This window comes from Glycine soja, chromosome 1 (assembly GCF_004193775.1).
Source record: "Glycine soja cultivar W05 chromosome 1, ASM419377v2, whole genome shotgun sequence".
Lineage (NCBI taxonomy): Eukaryota > Viridiplantae > Streptophyta > Magnoliopsida > Fabales > Fabaceae > Glycine > Glycine soja.
In genome coordinates this window covers 54,646,122-54,655,712 of record NC_041002.1, presented here as the reverse complement: position 1 = coordinate 54,655,712, position 9,591 = coordinate 54,646,122, and positions in this window count along the sequence as shown.

The window sequence follows — 9,591 nt, the reverse complement described above, 5'->3', positions numbered from 1 at the left end:
AGTAGAAAATAATTAGGCCATCTCCTATAAAAGTTTATTTGTGGAGTTTTTTACACGAGTTTTGAGAAATTTTATGATTAGTGTGATGTGATGTCATTCTAAAAAATTTATACACAAATTTATGTCAACGATAAAAAATAAATAAACTTATATTTTTTATTCTTATTTAATTATGATTCAAATAAAATAATTAAATTAATTTTGTAATTATTACATATAAAAATATTAAATATTAATTATTGATGAAAATTTACTTTATTCATTTTTTATGATAAGTTAAAAAAATACACAATACTTAATATTCAATTTAAAAACAATGATACCGAGGTCAATGATAAATATTACATGAAAAGTTATAATTTAAAATAAAAATACAACAATAAGCTATGCAACTAAAATTAAATAACAAAAATAACATTAGCCTAGATAACTAAAATTAAATAACAAACACGACATTAATTTATTCATTGAAAATTTTTGTTTTGTCAAATATACTTATAATATTTTTCGTGGTTTTAAAGTTGTTTCTCAGACATGACACGTTATCTTTCATGAAAATTTTATACTCCAAACGCTTTTTCATGTTTTTGCAAACATATTTCTTGTGACTCCTTTAACATGATGAGTTGGGTGATGTTGTCATTTTTATCCTTCATTACGCTTCCCTTGCCTAACAGATCAAGATTGTTAAAAGCACTGCATCTCCTTTTCCTTTTTTCTACTTGTTGTCCTATTGAGCGAGACATTGGTTATGGCGTGTCATATTCTTCAACTTCAATAGTTTCCCTAGGTTAAAAGACGATGAGTAACCACTTGAAGCATAAAGTTCTCTTTGAAGACTTTCCCATAAATTCTGCATCGAATTTTGGTTTATCTTTCAACAACAATTAGACATGCTCGACATCAAATTTTTTACCCATATCCTGTGAGTAAATTATATGTGCATTAGTCATGACATCTTTCTCTTAACTCCCACTTTTCCTATGAGTAACTATTTGTTTGTAGCAACCATTAAACTTTTTGAACTAGATGTTGTAATCAATTTCATTGAGATTTCAATTTAGTGACTTTTCCATAAACTCCCCTTTGTCTTTGTCATTGTTGTACGCTTTCTTGATTCTTGTCCAATATTAGGTTAATGATTAATCAACTCCTATAATTGAATTCTTTGACACATTGAGTCACGATCAAATTAGAATCACATCCTTTTTCAATGATAATGTTTTACGGTTATTTTTTCTAACTTGAATTTTCTTCTCCTTTAGTTAGATGAATATTTTATAGATCAATTGGTGATTGTACTTCATTGTTAGGGGCTTAACATTGGATAAAAAAAAAGGCCTATAACACATGTTTTGGTTGGATAAATGAAGTGAATACATTCAAAACTGTGGATTTTGAGAATTTTCACTATTAGGGGTGATTGGTTTGGCATATAATAACAACACAACTGATAATTAAATTGATTGAGATCCATTTCAAATAGAATAAACAAGATTGAAACTTTATAAGAAAAAGAAAAATAGAATTAAGAGTTTAGAAATGATAGTTGGACCCTTATTTATACTAGCTAGAATCCATAGAGGTAACAAAAAAAAATCCTAGTTACAACAGTTATAAAGTGTACATTTTTTGAAGATTTGAAACTGTAACATTTTCTTATTGATAGGCAACTGTAACATTTTTACATTGATAGGCAACAATTATAAATGTTTTTTCCTTGTATCCAATACTCCATACTCTCTCGGGACCCTTCTAAAGCCTTTTTTCTTTAGTCTCCCTATATAAGCTAACCCAACAAACACTTCATCTTTCTTCAATCTCCACCACACTCAACACCAAACATTTCTTTATCTCCCCTCACACCACAGTCAACACCCCTCATCTTTCTTCAATCTCCCCTCACACCACACTAGCATCGGTCATCACAGAGCCACGGTTGGTCATCGCGGAGCCGAAGCCCCTTTCTCTTGCATGATTGATCTCCTTCACACGTCTTTGTCACGTCGATCATCACAAAGCCAAGGACAATTATTGCGGAGGCAGTGACAACGTGCGCTTCCCTCTTCGCCATTTCCTCCTTTGTATTGCATGTAGTATTTCTTCTATTATGAGTTGGGATTTTACAATGGTTAATTTGATTTAGATTGAAATTCTAGAGTGAATTTTGGGATTTCACAATGGTTGATTTGATTGTGTTCTCGTTGTTTTGATTTTGTTCATTCTTCTTTTACATTTTGCTTGTGGTTATGTTGTTGATGCTGGTGTTTGTATGAGCTACTAATTTCAGTTGATGGTATTCGACATTATTTTTTAATTTAGAGAAACAATTTCTCATATTAGAAACCCCAATTTATGGTGAAGGAACTCACATGTCCTATAGATACTCTCCAATGGGGTTTATTTTAAGAAATGGTTTCTTAGAGTTAAGCACTTGGGAAGAAATCTTCATTGAAGATGCTCTTAGGATCTTGTGCTTTTTGCTTATAGTGTAGGAAAGGTAAGAAATAAGAAGAATAATGTTGAGCATGCATATGCATGCGTTGGGTTTTAGGGCTAAGGAACATTCAGCCCAAAAGTAATTTTAGTTTTATTTTTTTTTTTGAAAAAAAGTATTTTTTATAACCTGAGGAATGAGATGCCCATTATTAGTTGTACCCAAAAAAAATACTAAGGAGTAATTACTTGATATTTGTCCAATTTTTTAGTTTAACATGTTTGAAATGTTAGTAAAATAACTTACATGGTCCACTAATAAGAAATTATTATTGGTATGATTTTTAAGGTGTTTTATATAAACTTACTATATGATATGATAATTAAATAACTGTGAATGTGAAAAGATTTTAAATTGTCATTACATTTATTTTATTTTTTGCTACAACATGTATTATTTATTTTTAGTTTTTATTAAATTTAAGTTTCCAATCTTATGCATAAAAATAATTATTTGTCAAAAATAATTTTATAATTCTCTTGATCTGGTAGCAGACAAGTGTATAAAACAACAAAAAGATTAAGAGTATTATTAATAAATTTAAAAATAGCATAATAGGTAAATTAATTAAGAAAATGATTTAAATTTATAAAACTAATAAATTATATATTATAATTATTATTTAAAAATAATAATTTTCATTTTAATTTTTTTCATATAAAAATATAAAATATTTAAAATATGATTAATATAAAGTATTTGACTACATTGAATAACATAGTATAATATCATAAGATTGAATATTTATAACATAATAATATAATAAAATTTAAATTATAATATTTAAATTTAATAAATAAAATTATAATCAAATATATAATTGTTTGATTACAACATAATCAAGGGTGTGCAAAATTTAGTTCTTTGAAAAAATGAACCGAACGTTTTCATTTGTTCGGTCAGTTATCCAAATAGTAGCTGATTTGAAATCAAATTGTTTTTTATGATTTGATTCTGAATTATTCTGATTTCAAACTGTTCTAAGAATTGAAACGATTTCAAATTGATTTTTAAAGTCAAATTGTGTTATATTTAGTAAAACTAACCTATAAGTTATAAAATAAGAGTTTAAAAATTAAAAATTAATTGAAAGCTTATAAACTAATTGTTTTAATTAAAAATTAAAAAGTGTTTAACAACATAAAGGTCTCATCCTCTGAAAAAAAAAACATAAAGGTCTCATCCTGCACATCCATCGGGTGAAAAATAAGTTTAAAAAAAAAACGCAAGATCGATGTTTACACTAGATGCTCATCCATCGGGGTGAAAATAACTTTTTCTTGCTAGAAATTCTACAGTGCCTCTAACTAGGACCATGCCCATTATTTGAAGGTAAATTGTCAAGACTAAATTAACTCTTTGTGCTACGCTCAGGTCCATCCTCTGTGAGTTAACATAATTCAAACTCATTTATGCCACCATTATACTCCTAAAAAATGATGCCAGGTTAGATTTCGCTCTATCTTTCAACTTATATGTCACTTCACTATCAAAACTCTAAGCAATCAACCAATTTGTAAATTATAATTTGTATATCATATAGTATGTTTAGACATTCTTACAAAATCTATCATACTAATCATTAATATTTCTCAATTAAAAAAATAGTTTATATTCACACTAATCTATCATACTTTTAAGATGGTCCAATACTTATGATATTTCTCCTCATTATGTCAGTCATAATTCTTGATAACTCTCACACTTATATTCACATTTCTGAAAGTAAACATTCGCTTGATTTTCCTTCCAGTTTCAAAGGCCTCAAATCATACATAGTGTCAATCACATAAGTTGAACTAGAAATGAGTAAAGTAACATCATAAAATAACTTCAAAAATGATCAAATTAAACACAAATTCTCTATCACCATATATAAGAGCATTACTGGAGATCATTAAATTGCTGTATACATATTAAATACTTCAAATAAGTAATTTTTAGTATTTTGAATGGTCAAAATATCAACTATAAAAAAACATAATAAAATATAAAAGACCAAAATGAGAATATTAGAAAAATTTAATGGACTGAATAATACTTTAACCTAATGAAATTGAAGTAAGATCACTTTTATAAATAAATAAATTAAATTAAAAAATATTAATAACGGTTTTATTTTTAGGAAAATGAATTAGGAGGAAAGTTCTTTCCATGACCACTTGGCACGATATTATTTGTAATAACAAAGCGACAAAATTTCGTCTTTACTCTCGGAGGAAAGTTCGAGGAAATTTCTGCAATGGCCCCAGTCGGACAAAATTTCTCCTTCTAAATAGACCGACCAGATATCACACCTAAACCTTTATACGCCAATTCTTCTTTTGTGGATAGATTAAATATCTATTTTTAAATTGCAAAATCCGGTTAAATTCAAAATTTCTCCTCAAAATTTTCATTCCATTTTAGTTTTTAAATTTTTTTTTTTGGTCCCTCGTAGTATAATGTAAAACAGATTATTGGAGTCAATGAAACATAATATCTCATTAAAAAGCATAGATTATTCCACGTGTTCTTTTAACTACGCAAAGCTTCTATTTTTTTAATGTGAATAATTAGATAAATTTATCGTTAACCAAAAGAACACAAACCCAAGCAGAAAAACCTCATACTTTATAATTCTTAATTTACAAATTATATACGAAGTTGCCTTTGAATTCAATTGTGTTTATCAAAATTAAATTAACGTCTATAGAACTCGACAATTTTGATGTAACATATATAATATTATTTGACATCACGTGTTTGCTTGTGAATTAAATATTTAAATGTATCAAGAAATAGCATTAAAAGAATTATCAGAATGGATGCTTTGGGATAAATAAGTTTCTGTGAAAATAATGTAGTTTTTTTTTTGGGTTTTCCACAAGTATCTTTTTTTTTATATAGACAATTCTATAATATAAACAACTTTTCCGTTGATGTATAAAAATCAATTTAATTATACACTTTTCCTGTACGAAAAAAAAAAAAAAACTTGTCGATACACCAAACCTTAGACTTACATAATTACGTACTTCATTTTTTGGTGAACGCATATATACGCGCATGTTTATTTTTTCCACACCCAAATGCAAAGTTGTATGATTATATATAACAACTCTGGGACACTGAAAAAATCTCTCTAAGCCAAACCAGCCTTTACCCACATGCTAAGGTTATGATATGCTCTTTGGAAAGAAGCAGGGCCCGAAGGAGAATCGAACATAAAAAAACATGACCAAAATGGACATGGAATTCTCATCATCTTCCCCTTAAGTTTATCTTCATTATTATATTGGTTAATTTGAAGCTGCACGTACAGTGGTAAGTAACGGAAAATGGGGTTGCACATGGTGGCTGTGGCGAAGTTCCACTTGCATGTTGCCAGACACAGTGTAGGCCCTGTGGTGGCTTGGACCGTTTGTCCTATAGCCTTCAAGCTCTTATTGAGTCTGAGGATGTTCCGAGAAGAAGCACTTTACTCAACGAGGTTCTTCTTCTTTCGATTGGGGCAGATTGTCTTCAACAGGAATGGTACAAGGTTGGAGCGAGCTTTCCGACTGATGCTGCAAACATTTACTTCCACCACCACTGCTCCAACAACACAGCAAGAAGAACAGCTCAACCAGGACACCTTCAATACTCTTTTAACTCTCACACTATAGTCGCTTACTTTCTTCTTCTTTTTCCCCTTGTTTTGTTGGATTAATAAATGTTATTAGTTAGCAGAGGTTGCAGTACTCATATCATATGTGCTCTACATATCACTAAAATGAATTCATGCATTTTGTTATTTCTTCGTTATCCTATAATCTGCAGTCTGGATCTCAACTTGTCCGTTTCACACATTCTGTTTTCATGTCATCGTAGTTGATGATATTTGGAAACAGTACTGGTATTCTTGGTTAAATGTAAACACTGTTATGCATTTTTGATTTATATCAATGTAATTGGATCAAGCTTATACCTCAAAGATCGTGAATTTGAATCACCTTATCAGTGTAAAGATCTTGTTAGCTAGTCAATAATCTATAACTTTTTAAGTACTTTTATAAGCATTATTTGAATCTTCAAACTTGTATTGACAGGTAAGACTCAGATCCAACTTATCTAAATTTTATGGGGGAAAAATGCCATAAATTTATGCAATTTAACTATTATGCCGTTTAGTAAATAATAGCTGTCCTGATCGAGACAGAAAAGAAATGGGGCAAAAGAGCATGTGTTCCAGGTAATACGTGAATTCAATTCGACAGGGTTCATGGATGCATTCTTTCCAAATCAAAGAAAGACACATGAGGGATATTTTCCGAGTTCTTCGTCAGTATCATGACTCATGAGGGATATTTTTCTAAAATAATTACGAAGAATGTTAATCGAAAGTGCAAGGCAATGACTAAAATTATTATTTAAAAAAATTTCTAATCATGTACTTTGTTGTAACTTTCGATGTATTTTCGGTAACTTTATCTTAAAAAGTAGGATTCTCCTTTTCAATTGTTAGATTTCCCCCCTCACTAACACATTTTAATTGAAAAAAAATAAAATAATGGAAATTTGGTTCCATCCCACTATTCATACTTTTTCTTTGCAGACTCATTTTGACACTTAATAAAACTGTACAGGACTATGAGAATATTAAAATAATGAAGAAAATAAAGTTTTAAGAATCAAAGTCTAAGATATATTAATCTAAAATTAAAAAGTAATTGATCGGATCATGGAATTATTTCTAGTTGGAAAAAAATCATCATTGAGATTACAAATTGCCCGAAAGTGATTCGTAAAGATGTCCTGACCTCGTGTATCAATGAAACACAATATTTATAATATCAAAATTCCCACGGCTTGGCCTATACAGAGCATGTTTAGAAATTAGATAAAAAAAAATGTTTTTGATGTAAAAGTACTTTTATTAAAGGATTAAAATTCTTACTTTTGATTTTATTTTATTTTTATCTATTACATTTGCATTAGAACAATTTCAAACCAAAACATGCACATAATTGGTTCAAATTTCCTTCAACCCAATTAACACGGTGGACATTGTCCATATAATAGGTATATTGTTTCTTTATGCATCCTGGGCCGAAGCAGGGGTGTTATTCTCACCCTAAAGAATTGTAAATTACCATACTACCCTCCTTCCTTTCCTACACCCCCAATCCTCTCCCTCATTCCCTCACCATCCTCTCTCATGACATCCCCACCCCTTTTTCATCACATCCCAAATCTCCCTCGTATCAACCTCATTCATTAGCTGATTCATTTGATTAGTCTCTTTCACTGGTAGAACTTGGATTCGTGACTTGATAACTTTTATGTTTCATTTTGTGTCAACAAAATCATGCATGTTTCCATTTTATTATAGAGAATCACAAACTTGGAATCGTACCCTTGGAATGTTGCAAAGTACCACACCAGAAATCACCAACCACTGTCTTTGTTGTGTTGGAAATCACAATCACCACCGTATTTGTCATGCTAGAAAGTTTGACCAAAAGGCACAAAACACAAGTGGGGAAGTGAAAATGAGAATAGGGTTTCTAACAACGAACAAATATTTATAGATGTTTAGATAGGGGGTGCATGGCCTCAAGTAAATAAAGAGTCATAATGATTACAATTGCGTACAACCTTACTGCGTCCCTTTGTTCCACTAGGCATGAACAACAAGGAAAAGTCGTGAGTTATAGTGCTACATGTGATGCATTCAAATTAAAATGTAGCTTTAAGAACCATTATGAAGGTTGTGACTTTTCTCCTTCTTGTTGGGTATATGCTGACCTAGTATTGCTTTTAGCCTGTTGGCTCTTTGCACTTAAGTTTGAGGGAGGGGGGTACTTTTTATCAAGTATATATTGACCTAGCCTCACTTCTAGACTCTGCGCGCTATGCACTTGAAACCGAGGGTTATGTACCCTTTGATCGGGTATATATCGACTTAGTCTCGCTTCTAGACTTTTTACGTTATGCTCTCCAAGGCTGGGGATTATGTATCCTCTAGTCGAATGCATGTCGACCAAATCTCTCTTCTAGCCTCTTCATGTTATGCACTGAAGCCTTGAGTATGTACTCTCCAATCGTTTTAGGCCAAAAAAGACCAATGCTTTATGTCGTTCAGCCTCCAACCGAGAATAGACATTAGGATCACGGTTTCTGTATGTATCTAGGATAGTCACTTATTATAATGATAATTGTTGTGCATAAGTATAATTTGTAATTAAAATATAAAAAAGTGTCAAAATTTTCCTCTTTTATATTTTTTGTGTGTGAATAATCAAAATTTTGGAATCACCTAAGTTTTTGTTCAATAGGTGTTTAAACTGGTAAATTTATATTGTTTTGGAATTATATTTGTTGCAAAAATATAGAATAAAGCTTGGAAGAGAAGTTGAAGGTCTGGATACTCTCGCTCAACATTCCATACGTGCTCAGCGTGACACAATCGCTCAGTGAACAACACTCGCTTAGCATTAAGAAGTCACATGGAAAGCCTCACATCATGTGAATATACGCTTAGCACGAGTCGCGTGCAGTCATGCTTAGCTTGAGGTTGCAAAAAATAACAGAACAAAATTACATTTTAAAGGAAAAAGGAGGATTATTCATTATTCATTCATCTTTCACAAAATTATTGAAAATTCTAGAGAGCAAAGGCTAGGGCTCGTGCAAGAAGAAGGGAAATCACCCATTAGGAGCCATTTCATCCCTCCATCTCTACTCTTCTTCACCTTCTTCACTCCTCATCACCTTCTTTCAACCAAACACTTTTGATGTAATGATTCTTATTATCTATTTTATTATTTCAGTTTCATTGTTTCTTTTATGTGCGTAATTTCACGCTTGTGGTTTGATCACCCTTATTCATGCTATGTTTTAAGATTTAGGCATTGGAAATTATTTATCTCTTAAGATCTGGAAAGTGACATCTAAATTACTCATCTTTAGAAATAGAATAGTGCTATTTAGCTTGTTGAATGCATCTTCATTAACAATGCAATTTAACTAATTTATCTCTTAAGGGATTAGGAGAGGAATTAGGTAAATTAGGCTCTTTCATGTGAGAAATCATAGCTAAAGTATATGAGTAGATGTAAGTGATAATTATA